The sequence below is a fragment of the Balaenoptera physalus genome, assembly GCF_965194825.1.
Source record: "Balaenoptera physalus genome assembly, chromosome: 1".
NCBI lineage: Eukaryota > Metazoa > Chordata > Mammalia > Artiodactyla > Balaenopteridae > Balaenoptera > Balaenoptera physalus.
Window position 1 is genome coordinate 25769439 of NC_138882.1, and position 17404 is coordinate 25786842.

General features: G+C 39.8%; 1 pseudogene across 1 annotated transcript in view; it reads left to right on the top strand.

Annotated features, from left to right (window-relative positions):
- The window catches only part of LOC309664927 (beta-citrylglutamate synthase B pseudogene), a 31672-nt pseudogene extending 14656 nt beyond the window's left edge, over positions 1 to 17016 (top strand). The window contains exon 1 of the transcript in view: positions 1 to 17016. This exon is cut by the window's left edge and continues 14656 nt beyond it. The product of the transcript in view is annotated as a beta-citrylglutamate synthase B pseudogene (transcript).
- Positions 17017 to 17404: the final 388 nt, after the last annotated feature.

Here is a 17404-nt window from a genome sequence, read left to right on the forward strand (position 1 = left end):
AGAGTTGGAAGAAATTCTTCATATGACCACACCGAATTTTTTTTCCTGTTGGTCTGCGTCATATTTGTGAAAGTTACTGACTAAAAGGCTGAGACTTTAGAAAGTCCTGTGGCAAAGGTAAAAGCCCACTTCAAAGGAAGTTCAGACATTCAGCTTGTTTCTTTGAAGATAATTCATTTCCATGAAAAATGTTCTGAAAACTTTCTGATGGGACCAGAGAGAGCAGAGAAGCCTGTTTTCCCCTTCATTTTACTATAAATGGAGTCACATTGCCAGTGTCATGCTGGTACATGTTTAACAACTAGCTTTCCAGGAAAAGAAAAATGTACTGTTTGTCAACTTCCATGTTGTCAATACTCCCACCACGGCTGATTTCAAACTATCAGTGTGTCATCGCTAAACACAGAATTAGAAGGAGATGCCCATAATAGGTTTTCTGGGCGGATAGGACTCAGCTTCCACACAGTACTGTGATAATGCCAAATCCAATAGCTATTTTCCAGACCTCAGCTTGACCTCTCAGCAGCCTTCAGCATAGTTGCTTGTACCATTATTGAAACACTCTCTCCTCGGCTTTTCTGGTGGCCGTGCTGTTCGCTCCTCTCTCCTAAGCTTGGGCTAATGTAAGTCTCACTGCCAGCTCTTCCTATGCCGATATTATTAGAGCCACTCAGCACTCCTCCTGGAGCTTGTTGCTCATTTCTCTCTACATTTTCCCCCTGGGGGGTCTCATCCAGTCCCATAGCTTTAAAAATCACCAAAATGCTGTTAACTCCCATATTTTTATCTCCAGCCCAGACCTTTTTTCTGAGCTCCGGGCTTGATATCCAACTGCCTACTCAGATATCTCAGAGGCGACTCCAACTTAACTTATCCCAAAACTGAATTATTGACCTTCCTCCTCCCATCTCCCTTATCTAAATAAATGAAACTACCAGCTGTTCATCTGCTAAAACCACAAACCTAGGAGTCATCTCTGCAAGCTCCCTCCCCTTTGCTCATAACAGCCAACCCATTACCAAATACTACTTAAACCACTTTCGAAATATTTCTCAAATCTGTCTGTATCTCTCCATCTCCAAGCTCTCACCATCACAAATGGACTACTGCAGCTGAACTCCTAAGCACTATCCCATCTTCTTCTCTTGCCCTTTCCTCCTGTGCTCTCCAGAATGGGCAGAGAGATGGTTTAAAATGCCTTAAAGCCTGTACTGGTTTTCCATTGCATTTAATAGAAAATGAAACAAACTTACATGGCCTACAGGGCCTACATGATCAGATTTCAGTTTAATTCTCCAACCTTATCTCCTACCACTCTCCTCCTCAACTACCACACTTTGGTCCCACAAGTTGTTGTTGTTTTTTTAAAATAAATTTTTATTTATTTATTTAATTTTGGCTGTGTTGGGTCTTCGTTGTTGCGCGTGGGCTTTCTCTAGTTGTGGCGAGTGGGGGGCTACTCTTTGCTGTGGTGTGCGGACTTCTCATTGCAGTGGCTTCTCTTGTCGCGGAGCACGGGCTCTAGGCACGCAGGCTTCAGTAGTTGTGGCACGCAGGCTCAGCAGTTGTGGCTCACCAGCTCTAGAACGCAGGCTCAGTAGTTGTGGCTTGTTGGCTTAGTTGCTCTGCGGCATGTGGGCTCGTCCCAGACCAGGGCTCGAAGCAGTGTCCCCTGCATTGGCAGGCGGATTCTTAACCACTATGCCACCAGGGAAGTCCCCCCACAAGTTGTTTAAGATTCTTAACATACATAATTCTGAGTATTGAGCTGTTTGCCTATTTCATGTTTATCTTTCCACATTAGACTGTAAGCTCCATGAATGTAAGGACCATGTCTATTATGCTCATTCCATACCCAAGGCCTAGCCCATAGAAAGTACTCAATGCATATTTCTTGAAAGAATAAATAAATGAATGAAAACAAGATCATATTTTCAGATAAACCGTTTAAGGTTATACCTTTTGGACATGTACAAAGAGGTGATTGGAGTGGCTGTTGCCATGGAAGCTTTCCTAATTTTTCCTTTTTTTTTTTGGCTGTGCCATGTGGTATGCGAAATGTGGAATCTTAGTTCCCTGACCAGGGATTGAAGCCATGCCCCCTGCAGTGGAAGCGCAGGGTCCTATCTACTGGACTGCCAGGGAATTCCCACCACTGAAGCTCTTAGAATGCTGTGACTGAAAAAAATTCACAATTCCTTTGATGACAGTACTCCTATAGCAATATAAAGTTGGAATAATTTATCCTGGAAAGAAAACATAGAAAACAAACCAAGGAAATGAATGAACTTCCCTGAGTATGATTAAAATGCAAAACAAATGATCAAGTAATCCACCACCAAGTAGATTTATATTTATGAAGACAAGTGCTGAAGAAGGGGGTCTAGCATAGAGGTTAGACCACATGTTCTGGAATTAGACTTGATTTCTGCCATTTAACTTGCTGTAGGAACTTGATCAAAATTCTCAGCCTCTCATCTTCTTCATCTTTAAAGCAGGGACACTAATATCCCATACATCTTAGGGTATCTGTGAGATGATGCATTGAAAACACATTCCACCACCGAATTTACTCTACCCTTAATTTACTTAATTTCCCTGAGCTACAGTATTTTCATTTGTAAAACAATGTGTTTGTACTTAACTTCTTTTAAGACCTATCTGGTACAAAGGTTTTATTTTATTCTGTGTAGTTTTAATGCTCTCAAAGCCATCCCTACTCTCATTTGATATGGGGATTAAGGGCCCTGCTCTATGAGGACCCTGTATGGTGCACCCTGGCAGGAACAGGCTGTGTTCAGACACTATTCTGCCTGTTTGGTCTTTCCACATCCAGTACACCAAGTTCTAGAGTCAACTTTTTAAAAAATGTCTTAAAAGTACTTACGATTTTTTTCTTTTTCTTTTCAAATGTAATACATGCTAGCAACTATACTTCATTAGGGCAGGGGTTGTACCCATCTCTATTTTCTCTTTTATTTATTTATTTTTCAGTGGGCTTTATTTTTCAGAGCAGTTTCAGGTTCATAGCAAAATCGTACAGAAGATACAGAGATTTTCCATAAACCCCCTGTGCCCACACACACACCATTATCAACATCCCCCACCAGAGTGGAACATTTGTTACAACTGATGAACCTAAACTGACACATCATAATCACTCAAAGTCCATAGATTACATTAGGGTTTACTCTTGGTGTTGTACATTCTTTGGGTTTTGACAAATGTATAAATGCATAATGACATGCACCCACCAATTATAATATCACACAGAATAAATAGCTCACTGCACTAAAAATCCTCTATGTTCTGCCTATTCATCCTTCCTTCCCTCAACCCCTGCCCACCACTGATCTCTTTCCTGTCTCCATAGTTTTGCCTTTTCCAGAACTGTCATATAGTTGAAATCATACAGGATTTCTTTTCAGTGCTGAATAGTATTCCATTGTCTGGATGTACCACTGTTTATGTATCCATTCACCTACTGAAGGACATCTTGGTTGTAACCAAGTTTTAGCAATTATGAATAAAGCTGCTATAAACATCTGTGTGCAGGTTTTTGTGTGCATGTAAGTTATCAACACCAAGGAATGTAATTGCTGGGTTTTTTAGTAAGAATATGTTTAGTTTTGTAAGAAATTGCCAAACTGTCTTCCAAAGTGGCCATACCATTCCATATTCTTACCAGCAATGAATGAGAGTTCCTGTTGCTCCACATCCTCACCAGCATTTGGTGTTATCAGTGTTCCTGACTTGGACATTCAATAGATGTGTAGTGGTATGTCATCGATATTTTAAATTTGTATTTCCCATTTGTTTTAAATTTAAAACATCGATGTTTTAAATTTGATGCTCCACATCAAATTTGCATTTGATGTGCAGCATTTTTTCATGTGCTTATCTGACATCTGCATATCTTCTTTGGTAAAGTGTCTGTTAAGGTCATTGGCCCATTTTTTAATCCAGTTGTTCATGTTCTTATTGTTGAGTTTTAATTTAAAAATTTTTTTTCTTTTTATCCAAGTGATGCTTGCACATAATTTTGAAAAACAAATCAAGAAATCTATAAGTGTTAAAATCAGCATTTTCTTGAATCCACCCTCGTTTCCTATGCCTTAGTGGCAACCCTTTCAACTGATTCTCCTAGCAATTATTTCCATATTTCTAAAAACGAGGCTTATATTGCAACTTTTTGATTTTTCAGTTCCAACATTATCTGTTAACTTCCCACATTGGAAGGTGAGGATTTAGTGCTCTCTCAACATCACAGTCCTCCCCCTGTATCTCATATCCACTCTCTCCTCAACTCCCATTCTACAATACAGTTGAAACCTAATTTTATTTTTATATTCAGTGTTTATACTATTTTGACTATATGGTATGATTAACAGCTAAGCAATGTGGTATACTATGTTGACTTTTTCTTTCCCAAACATTTTATTTTCCATAGTCTTGTTTGTTTTTAAAATGTGTTTACTTTTTAGTATACTTATGACTGAGTCATCTCCAAATTCTTCCCCAGTTGTGCAAATATCTTCTCAATAGAGTTACTCACATTAAGTACTCTATTAATTTCATCTTCTTGAAGAAGTCTTTCCTGGAAACTTCTGATCCCCTTCAATCTGGATTGGTTACTCTCTAAACTGTCCTCTTGGGATCTCCCTTTACCATCTTCCTGAGGATTCCCTGAACTCCCTCCAGGTTGGATCTTATGTTTCACAGATCCCATGTCTCCCTCTTTTTGGTTTACTCCCTTTTTTAGTGAAGAAAAATTTGGGAGTGCTTACATGTCTGAAAATATTTTTAACCTACCTTCACACTTGCCTGAGATTTTGTCTAGGTATAAAAGTCTAGATTTTAGATCATTTTCTTTCAGAATTTTGAAGACATTGTTCCCTTGTATTCTGGCTTCCAGTGAGACTGTTGAGAAGTGGGATGCTATTCTGATTCCTGATTCTTTATATAGTATCTGTTTTTTTCCTCTTGTAGAATATTTTCCTTGTCTTCAGTCTTCTGAAATTTCATGTTGACAGGCTTTGGTGTGAGGATATTTTCATTCAGTGAGTTAGATATTCAGTGGGCCTTTCCTATTTGAAATTCATACCCTTATGTTCTGGGAAACTTGCCTGAATCTTTCTTTCTTCTTTATTTTTTAAATAGTATACTGTTCTTATTTCATGTGTTTAATATCTCCCCTTATCACTCTGAGCATATTAATTATAGCTTTTCTTTTGAAATACTCTTTTCCTCTCATCATCTCTGTTTCATCCAAGTTGCTTTTCCTGTTTGTTTTCTATCTTTCATATTAGAAGCTTTCCTCAAATGTCTGGTGACCTCTGGATGTTCACTTATATTTAAGAAAAGCATGCTAAGAAACAGATTGAAATCTTCATACACATGAGTGGGGCTTATTAGCTACAGGTATCACTGTAGAGTGATCTGGCTAAAGTCCTCACTAGAGGACGCCCCCTGCCCCATCCATGTCAGTATCATTAGATCTTTTCTTAAGGGCTGGACAGATTCTTCAGAGAAGACTTCCAATTTTCTAGTTAGATGGAAAGCCTAAGCCTGGCTGCCAGTAGACCAGGAGCTGATTAACGGAAAAGGTAATACATGTACCAACATCAGTGAGTAAAATATCACCTAATATCTCTAGTTTTAATATGGTAGCCCCATCCTGAACTATGTCTGGTGTTCTCTGGTCCAGAAAACATATTCCTGGGTGGGAGAGATAATATGGACATCTAATTGTTTGGTTTTTTTTTATAAACAGCTTTATTGAAATATAATTCACATACCATATAATTTCACCCATTTAAAGTGCACAATTCAATGATTTTTAGTATATTCACTGAGTTGTGCGTCCATCACCACAAACAATCTTAGAATGTTTTATTACCTCCAAAAGAAAGTTCATTTCCATTAGCAGAAACTCTTCAATTTTACCTCCCACTAGCTCTAGACAAACATTAATCTACTTTCTATTTCTATAGATTTGCCTATTGTAGGCATTTCATATAAATAGAGTCATACAGTATGTGGTCCTTTGTATCTGGCTTCTTTCACTTAGCATAATGTTTCAAAATTCACCCATGTTGTGTACTGAATCAGAACTTCATCTCTTTCTTTGATGAATAATATTCCATTGTATGGATATATCACATTTTATATATCCATGCATTGATCTAACTGCTTTTCTAAATAGTCTTTTATCCAATCCACTGATTGTAGCTCACCTTCAGCCTCACTACAAGAAGCACCTCCAGGGCTTCCCTGGTGGTGCAGTGGTTGAGAATCTGCCTGCCAATGCAGGGAACACGGGTTCAAGCCCTGGTCTGGGAAGATCCCACATGCCGCGGAGCAACTAGGCCCGTGAGCCACAGCTACTGAGCCTGTGGGTCTGGAGCCTGTGCTCCGCAACAAGAGAGGCCGCGATAGTGAGAGGCCCGCGCACCGCGATGAAGAGTGGCCCCCGCTTGCCTCAACTAGAGAAAGCCCTCTCACAGAAATGAAGACCCAACACAGCCAAAAATAAATTAATTATTAAAAAAAAAAAAAAGAAGAACCTCCAGTCACTACTTCAGTGGTGGAGTTCTTCAGTGTAAACCGGGTTGCTTTTCAGCTTCTCAAACACTGCTATAAAATTTGGCATTCTCGGATTTCCCAAGTAGCTATCACTTGACCAGGTGCTTTCCAGTACCCCAAATTTCGTCTTTGTTTTCTCTTGTCTTATTCTCTCTTTCATTATGGTTTATGGCTCCCCCCATCCCAATTCCTTTATTTATACTTTAGAACAGTTTAGAAAGGAATGAAGGCTAATGTATACATTTAATCTGCCATCTTCAACTAAAATGCTTAATATCAATCTTTATTAATACAAGAAGAGACGGTTTTAATCTGATTTTATGAAATCAGCAGAAAGCATAAAGAGCACCAACATTACAAAACAACTATAAACAGGTAACTTAGACAAATGTATGCATGCAATAAGCTAATATATGATGTGGCTCTGGTTTTCATTTTAGACAGGTATGGCCAAGGCAAATATCTATGCTCTGGTCCTTCCAGATCCTTCCATTGTCCCTGGTTCTTGCTCATCTATAGATTCTTTTCTGTGTCCCACACTGTCCCATATCCCATGCCCTCCTCTATCAATAAATCTTCCTGGCATCAGGAAGCATTTTACATGATTACAGAGCATTCTCTGTCTCTCAGTCCACCATTGCTCCTTTACGTAGATTCTTCAACATGTTCTCTGGTTCTAGCTATGCACATTCTGGTTCTACATAATACCAAAACATAAAGAGATCTGCTTACTTCCAAGATCCAGTGAAAATGACATCGGCATGTGCCCTTTTCCTGGGAACAGCTTTTTCGGTTGCAACAGCTGCTATGTAATATGGTAGGTTACACAGACTACCTATGTCTCTTCTATGAGATGACTACTATGTCTCATTCATATATCATATGTCACATAGTTAAGAACAAGACACGAGAAATAACAGGATCAATGATTATTGTATAGTGGTGCTTCCTGAAAACATAGTTCCCCACAATACATTAATCATCGATTCTGTTATTTCCTGTGTCTTTTTTTTTGGTTGTGCCGCGCGGCATAGGGGATCTTAGTCCCCTGACCAGAGATTGAACCCGCACCCCCTGCAGTGGAAGCATGGAGTCTTAACCACTGGACTACCAAGGAAGCCCCTCCTGTGTCTTATTCTTAAGTATGTGACATATGATATATGACATGAGACATAGTCCCTATACTATATTTTATATTTGTTTTTTGTTAAGCAAATCTTTTCATAGATGGGATTAGGTTGAATATTGGCCTTGTTCTATCTGAATTATAATGTGTTGTAAATTAGAATAATCCATAGTAAAACAATGTTAAGTTATAACTTTGCCCAAGCAGGTGATAATTATTGTATTAAAGTATTTCATATCTAGTCACTCTACATAGTGCTGACCACCAGTTTGAAGTCTCACTTTACATCTGTGGATCAGCATTCATCAGTGGGCCTCAATGTCTTAGAAAAACTCAGCCCAGTGGACCAGGTTTACAGACCTGAGAGGACAAGGAAATTCTAAGTTCTAATTCAGAATCTTCTTCCAACTTGCTGTGTGGCTTCCACGAATCATTTCACACTCATTCGGTCATTTCTTTATTTCAGCAAGCAAATAGAGTCTACTAGCATCTCAAGGGCATTGCAAGAAAGGGGAAAGTGGTGGTCAAAAAGAGAATGAACTGAAAATATCAAGAGCACGTCAATAGTTCTAACCTGTAACAAGAAAAGAAACAAGGCAGCACCGGAAAACAGCATGAATATAGCCAAAACCAAAGGCTTGTTGTTGTTATAAAGAAAGGGAACAATGTCTGATTTTAACATTCACACATTCCAAACCACAGTCATCCAAGCTTTGCTCCTGCAGCCAAGCCTGTTGGTGGGAGCCAGGTCTAGAGGAAAGTTTGCAGAAAGCAGATTTTGGCAAAGGTTGCCGCTAAACCTGCAGAGAACACAGTTCCGTTTTTTGTTGTTTTTTTTTAAAGAACATTTTCATTCCTTTTTGCCACAGAGTTTCATGGACTATGTTTATTTTTCCTTTTCAGGTTATAGTATATGGATTTTTCATCATCAGATATGAGAAACAGGCACATTTCTTTCCTTTTTTTCTTTCTTTCCTCACAAAATTCTTTCAACTCATGGGTGGAGCCAAAGTCTAAGATTGTATTTTAGAGAATCGATTTTCTTACATTATCATTAAATTACTTCGGAGAAAGAATGAGTTACCAAAGTCCACTTTCTGAGTGCTTTGAGGAGAGGCTAACGCATGTCCAACGGGAGGCACGATTAATGATTTTGATTACAATCCCTGGACAAGTGGCTTCGATGGCCCAGAGTCCTGCACCCAGAGAGGACAGCGCGGGCCCTGGGTCTGTTTTGGATGGTTTTGTAAACCCAAAACAACCCCTGCAAGTGCACTGGTTTTAGAGGAATGTCCAAGAAAATTGCCTTCCTTCTCACAACGTGTCATTACAGAAAAACAGAAGCCCGTACATTCCAATCTGATTTTCATTTAACTCTGCAAGCCTGTAAATTTTGCCGTGAGGTAAGGGGCTGATTCAGAGCTTCAGAATCCTTTTGGTGCCACAGACACTATTTTAAAATGGATATTCCTTTGAGTTTCTCAATGTTATTCTGCTAGGGTCATGTAATAAATGGGGCTCTGTCTGATGAGAACTCCCAGTCCTGGTAAACAAGAACGGGGATGCCTGGTGGCCAAAGTAGCTGCCTTGTATTTTAAAGGTTAGGAGTTCAAATCTTGTGGGTTTGCACTTGGCTTAAAGTGTGCATGTATCTTGGTTGAAGAAGCAATAACATCACACGCCATAACATTAAACGATGGAATCTGGCCTACCCCCAGCTGAGTTCTGGCTACAATTAATTAAACAAATACTTCCTATGGAATGCTTTACCTCGTAGATCCTGAACAAAGGGTCCACATTCCAGGAGGCATAGGAAGGCTTTATTTTCAAGCTTCCTGCCCCCTACGGTGTATAGATACTTGAATTCCACCACATAGACTACAGTTCATATTTGACACATTCTTTAAATTTTGATATACCTATAGCCCCAGGCCTCCTTTCCACTCTTCATTTTCTTTTCTCCTGATTTTCCAGGAAGATAATAATTTACAGATTTAAAGGCATGCTCCTTGCACCACTGACCCATTGGAAATAGACCCCATTGGAAGAAAATATAACCTGCCCTAGGCATCATAATTTTAGTGGTCCATTAGCTTCATATAGCTTGTTTTTCTATAGCATTTTAGTGTTTATAAAGCACTTTACATATATGATCTTTTCTTATTCTCATAGCCATTGGTTAAAGTAAATATTTTTGTGACCATTTTGCAAACAAAAAAAAATAAAAAGAGAGAGAGAGAGAGTCAGATATATTAAGAGACTTACTCAAAATCACTCAGTGAGTTAGTGTCAGAGCTGGTACTCCAGCTCAGACCTTTATAACTCTAAATGTTTTCATCACTATAGTAGAATTGCCTCTAATAGCAAAAAATTGCTATAGAATCACATTTATGTTCCAGATTTTGTTGCTAGTCCTACTTTATTGAGCTATGCTTGGTGATACCACTGCCATCACGGAAAGAAAACAAATACTGAAGTTCCCTGTAGACGCTGAACACAAAATACCAACAGTTGAATTGATTTAATTAAATTATCTGCTACCCCATTCCCTCCTATACAACCACAATAAAGAGAAATAACTAACGCTTTATGCTCCCTTGCTTCAAGAATGCTTGAAATTAGAAATATCCCAGCACTGTGACCTGAAGTTGCCTCAACAGGAAGTTCTGTTTTTTAAATTAAGCCTCCAGTCATTTTCTTTCCAGTTGCTCTTATTACCAATGGGGTTTTGGACAAATAATTCCCAGGAAATCTATCGACATATTTGTGCGACGAGGAGAGTAAGATACCTGCTCCCTACCTAGCTGGCAAAAGTGTTGGGAAAAACAAACAGATAATGTCTATTGTGTGCTTTGAATGCCTAGAAAGAAAGTTTACACACAAGAGTGTAATTATATTGAGTCAACCATGATATCATCGTCTATATTTTACATGTGTGGTTGTTGCCTAAGACATTGATGAATATGATTTGGCGCTCATGTTTGATGTCTTAAGGACATGATGATATTACAATAAATTAGCAAAAGAGTCTAAGTTGGGAAGGTTAGGCATCCTCTTCTTTTAAAAATTCCTGAATGACCGAGATTTATTTTTGGCTAGCTTCTCCACCTGGTCCTGCAATGAGGACCACCTCCAAGGTGCACAAAGCACTCCTTCCACGTCTTTACCAGTCATGTGGTTCCCCCTCTAGAAAGGGTCAGGATACTGTGGCAAGGGGTGACTTGGAGAGAAGAGAAAATGTGTCCAATCCTACTGAGGGGCTACGAAAAGGTGAAAGCCCAATTGGAGGATTTCTATGGTCATGCTTCTAGAAAGCCTATGCCCATCAGGCCTATGCCCACAGAGCAATATCTTTCCCAGGCCTAGAAAGACCATGCTAGGTGACCTTCCCCCAAGCACCATTTGAATTTGTTTAAAAGAATAATTCTAAAATCTAGAGTCACAGCGTGTAACCATATTGACTATCTTCTAGTGTGCCAGGCACTGCATGAGGTGCTGGAGATACAGTTAAAACACTATTCCTCAGAGAAATGGCTGTCCAGTGGGGAGACAGACAAGCACTCAGATAGGACCAACACCCAGCACAGTGCCTGACACACAGTAGGACTTGCAGCAGACTTGCTGAACGAATGAGCAGTATGTGCTGCATGGTGTTGAGGACATTAACAAAGGAAGCACGAGGTACAGTGAGAACACATATGAGGGTGCCTGACCACAGGCAGCAGGAGAAGGAAAGAGACTGCAAGAAAGACCTTGCGTGATGGCTGCGCGTGGGAAGGTGGGAGTGCACGTGGGTTACAGAGGCAAGAACATTAGCTGTCAGGCTTTTCATTTTATCCTAGTTTACTTTTTAAAAATATGCTGTTCACAGCCCACTAAGGTCTCAACGCTCAGTGTGAAAAATGCTACATTTTAAAACGAATTTTCTCTTCTACGTAACTGTTGGCCTTGAAGTCAAGGACTAGGAGAAGAATTGGAATGTTTGCTTGGGAGCTTTTACATTTCTGCTGGGGAGCACAATCCATTTCCATCCCGTCTCCATAGTATTCAGTCTACAGGGTCATACCAACCATCTGTATTAGTTTCTTATTGCTGCTGTAACAAATTACCACCAACTTGGTGGCTCAAAACAACAGAAATCTATTCTCTCGCAGTTCTGAAGACCGGAAGTCTTAATCAGTCTCGCTGGGCTGAAATCAAGGTGTTGACAGGGCAGTGCTCCCTCCTGAAGCTCTGGGGAGAATCCATTCCTTGCCTCTTCTTCCAGGTTCTGGTGGCTGCTGGCATTCATTGACTCGTGGCAGCATCACTCCAATCTCTGCTTCCCTGGTCACGTTGCCTTCTTTTCTGACTGCTGTCAAATCTTCCTCTTCCTCCCTTTAATGAGGAGGCTCATGATTGCATTTAGGACCCACTTGGATAATCAGGATAATCTCCCTATCTCAAGATCTGTAAAGTCCATTTTTGCCATATAAGGCAATATTCACAGGTTATAGGGATTGGGACATGGCTATCTTTTTTCTTGAGGTCGGGGAGGGGGACATTATTCAGCCTACCACACCATCACTGTCTGAATCCCTGGGTCTCCAATACAAACCAGTTAAATTTATCTCAGTTGAGGTTCTCTTTACTTTCCTTTAAAAAAGTCAGAATAACCACTTTCTTCTTTCTTTGGAGGAGAAGAAAAATGGACAAAAAGATGGGAGATAATTTTTGTGGAGCCCCTACTATGTGTTAAATAACTTATATGTACTCTTTACAACAAGATTATGGGTAGCTATTGTCACCATTTTACAGATGAGAAAAGTGAGGCTCAGAGACGCCAAGTAACTTGTCTAAGTAGAGACAGAATTTGAACATGGATGTGTCTGATTTCAAAGCCCATGTCCTTTCCACTATATCAACATTCCTCAAATTTCATTATTACTCTGAAATCTCATAAAGGAAAAAAATTCTCACAGACCTTGGTTGGAGAAACAACTGAATTAAGGAACTAAAGTTATATTCTATGAAAACATAAATTTAAAAAAATTTCAAGTTCTCCCCAAATCCTGGCGACCTCCATGTGAGAAATACTTTAAGAAACCATGGTTCCGCCCACTTGAGAGCTCCATTTTCAAGGATCTTAATATTAAGACCCAAGATGGCTGCATTTTAACCTTGTTGCTCTGCTGATTAGAAAAGGCTTTAATGAAACAAAGCATTTGCTACTAATAAGATTTTAACGCTAGTGATCTGTTAATATTATAGATGTAAGTTAATTATTTCCACCACAGAGACGCTTGATGAATTTCAGTCACATCAAAGTAAGTGGCTGTGGCATTTTTTGAGTTTAATCTAAATGAAAGTTTACCTGGATGTCCTACACAAGCTTTGAGGTTTAAAGATGTCACCCTCGTTCTGGCACATGCTGACCAGCTATAATAATATGGAAGCATATCCATATCAGTTCCAAAACAAAGGGGTTTTTCTCATTTTTTAATCACTGATTTCTAGTTCCACTCCTAAGACTCCAAACTCTGAAGTGGTCAATCCCACCAGTTTTCTTCTACACAGTCCAGCTTGGGGTCTGTGTCCGGCATCTAAGAATTTCACAGCAGGGGCTTCCGTGGTGGCGCAGTGGTTGAGAATCTGCCTGCCAATGCAGGGGACACGGGTTCGAGCCCTGGTCTGGGAAGATCCCACATGCTGTGGAGCAACTAGGCCCGTGAGCCACAAGTACTGAGCCTGCGCATCTGGAGCCTGTGTCCCACAACAAGAGAGGCCGCGATAGTGAGAGGTCCGCGCACCGCAATGAAGAGTGGCCCCCGCTTGTCACAAATAGAGAAAGCCCTCGCACAGAAACGAAGACCCAACACAACCAAAAATAAATAAAATTAATTAATTAATTAAAAAAAAAAAAGAATTTCACAGCAGTCAGAGCAGCAGCAATTCTGTCCTTGGACCTCATCTCTTGGTCTCTGGACTTAACCCCAACATTTGGATATTTGCAAACAGAAAGAAGGAAGGAAGTCAATAAAAGACCTGTGTTTACACTTTCCACTCCTTTCCTGTTCCCTGTACATAACAGGGCCTTTCTCTGAGGTAATGTCAATCTATTTAATCAGCTTCCCTATACTGTAAGTTCTTCAGAGAAAAAAATTCCTTCTAATGCCTTTTATTCCTTCATTTGTCTTGGTCAGTGCCATACATCCATGTGGCTGACAGATAGAATAAGCAACAAACTCTAGCCCTCACAGTCACATGGGCATTTTACATTTGCCTCCGGGTTCCTCTGAAAAATGGTCATTCTTGTTTTATTATTTAGTGTGATTTTTACTAAGAGAGGTCAGTTATTCTGAGGGGCAGATTTTCTACCAACTGATCAAGAAATCTAGTGGAAGCTTTCCCATCTTAGGAACCCAGGCTGAAAGGAAAGTGTGCATTCTGCAGTTGGGGGAAGGTAAGTTCTCTTCTGAACGTGACTGGCCTCGATTTGCCTCTGCCTCTCCAACATCCTAGCAGCCCTCTGACAGAATACCTAAATGCTATTCTTATTTGTCATTCTGGCTACCAGGCCTTTAATATCCTTCCCATTTGGGGAAAACCCGAAAGTAGAGGTACGACAGGACTCCACTTCCTACTTTAGAAGGCAAAGAGGGCAGAGAGTTTCTATCTTCACCCCAGCAATGAGGAAACTAGAACATCACCTGGGCTCTGCAGATCGAAGGCCCCATCTGGGGCATGCAGCCTGTGGGGAAGCAGAAGAGTTTGGCAGTGACAGTAGTGGGTTTGAATGTCCAGCAGTGTGGCAATGAATGCTAGTGGCAGAGCCCAGCAGCACTGTGACAAGTGTCCAGTAGTGACAGCCTCAGTGGCAGCATTTTAAGCACACTATCCCTGTGGCAAGATCTCGGCTGTGCCTTGCCTCCCTTGACTTTTATTCATTTTCATTGCCTGATTCTCCAGCCTTCCCACTGATTCTGTGAGCCACACAATATTCTTTCAATAAATTCATCTTCCGCTCAAGTCAACTAGAAGAGATTTTCAACCATGAATTCTGACTGGTATGCCAATCTTTCCTATGTGGACATGTGATCCAACAACAACTGAGTATGGCGGGCTTGATTGGGCCATTTCCTTCTCTCAGGTTGACCTTCCAATCATGTGTGAATTGCTTTGCTTCCTCTTAAGTCAGAAGTAGCTGTTTGTATTCCAAGGACAGGTACAGGGAACCTTAGAAGACAAGTGCCATAGAGCCCAAAGCAAACTAGGAGAAACAACTAGAAGAGGGAGGATCATCTGATGTCTTCTCTGAGGGAGGTGGATGTGGTCACTTAAGAACAAATGACAAAGGTGAAGTCAAGGTGGCGGCATGGGAAGACATGGAGTTCACATCTCCCCACAACTAGCGTGCCTGCCGGATACTGGTGGGAGACCTCAATGCCCAAGGAGGTGGGAGGAACACCGAAGCGAACCAGGAATATTCATTGGAGTGAGGTCCTCATCTCGGCACCAAGACCCAGCTCTACCCAACAGCTTACAAAGTCCAGTGTTGGAAGCCTCAGGCCAAACAACCAGTAAGACAGGAATACAATCCCACCCATTAAAACAACAACAAAAAAAGAGACGGCCAAAAAGTATCTCACAGATGAAGGAGCAAGGCAAAAACCTACAAGACCAAATAAATGAAGAGGAGATAGGCAATCTACCTGAAAAAGAATTCAGAGTAATGATAGTAAAGATGATCCAGAATCTTGGAAATAGAATGGAGGCATGGATTGAGAAAATACAAGAAATATTTAACAAAGATCTAGAAGAACTAAAGAACAAACAGAGATGAACAATACAGTAACTGAAATGAAAAATACACTAGAAGGAATCAATAAGAGAATAACTGAGGCAGAAGAACGAATAAGTGAGCTGGAAGACAGAATAGTGGAAATATCTGTCGAGGAGCAGAATAAAGAAAAGGGAATGAAAAGAATTGAAGACAATTTCAGAGCCCTCTGGGACAACACTAAATGCACCAACATTCGAATTATAAGGGTCCCAAAAAAAGGAGAGAAAAAGAAAGTGTCTGAGAAAATATTTGAAGAGATTATAATGAAAAACTTCCCTAACATGGGAAAGGAAATAGTCTCCCAAGTCCAGGAAGCACAGAGAGTCCCATACAGGGTAAACCCTAGGAGAAACACACCAAGACACATATTAATCAAACTAACAAAAATTAAATTCAAAGAAAAAATACTGAAAGCAGCAATGGAAAAGCAAAAAATAATACAAAGGAATCCCCATAAGGTTATCACCTGATTTTTCAGCAGAAACTCTGCAGGCCAGAAGGGAGTGGCAGGATATACTTAAAGTATTGAAAGAGAAAAACCTACAACCAAGATTACACTACCCAGCAAGGATCTCATTCAGATTCTATGGAGAAATCAAAAGCTTTTCAGACAAGCAAAAGCTAAGAGAATTCAGCGCCACCAAAACAACTTTACAACAAATGCTACAGAAACTTCTCTAGGTGGGAAACACAAGAGAAGAAAAAGACCCAAAAAAACAAACCCAAAACAATTAAGAAAATGGTAATAGGAACATACATATTGATAATAACCTTGAATGTAAATGGATTAAATGCCCCAACCAAAAGACACAGATTGGCTGAATAGACACAAAAACAAGACATTATGGAGATTCCATGTATATGTTGTCTACAAGAGACCACTTCAGACCTAGGGACACTTACAGACTGAAAGTGAAGGGATGGAAAAAGATATTCCATGCAAATGGAAATTAAAAAAAAGCTGGAGTAGCAATACTTGTATCAGGTAAAATAGACTTTAAAATAAAGACTGTTACAAGAGATAAGGAAGGACACTATGTAATGATCAAGGGATCAATCCGAGAAGAAGATATGACAATTATAAATGTTTATGCACCCAACATAGGAGCACCTCAATACAAAAGGCAAATGCTAACAACCATGAAAGGAGAAATCGACAGTAACACAATAATAGTAGGGGACTTTAACACCTCACTTACACCAATGGACAGATCATCCAAACAGAAAATAAATAAGGAAACACAAGCTTTAAATGACACAATAGACCAGATAGATTTAATTGATATTTATACAACATTCCACCCGAAAGTGGCAGAAGACACTTTCTTCTCAAGTGCACACAGAACATTCTCCAGGACAGATCACATGTTGGGTCACAAATCAAGCCTTGGAAAATTTAAGAAAATTGAAATCGTATCAAGCATCTTTTCTGACCACAGTGCTATAAGATTGGAAATCAATTACAGGAAAAAAACTGTAAAAACCACAAATACATGGAGGCTAAACAGTGCACTACTAAATAACCAAGAGATCACTGAATAAATCAAAGAAGAAATAAAAAAATACCTAGAGACAAATGACAACGAAAACAAAACTCAAAACCTATGGGACACAGCAAAAGCAGCTCTAAGAGCAAAGTTTATAGCAATTCAATCTCACCTCAAGAAACAAGAAAAGTCTCAAATAAACAATCTAACCCTACACCTAAAGCAACTAGAGAAAGAAGAACAAACAAAACCCAAAGTTAGCAGAAGGAATGAAATCATAAAGATTAGAGCAGAAATAAATGAAATAGAAACGAAGAAAACAGTAGCAAAGATCAATAAAACTAAAAGCTGGTTCTTTGAGAAGATAAACAAAATTGATAAACC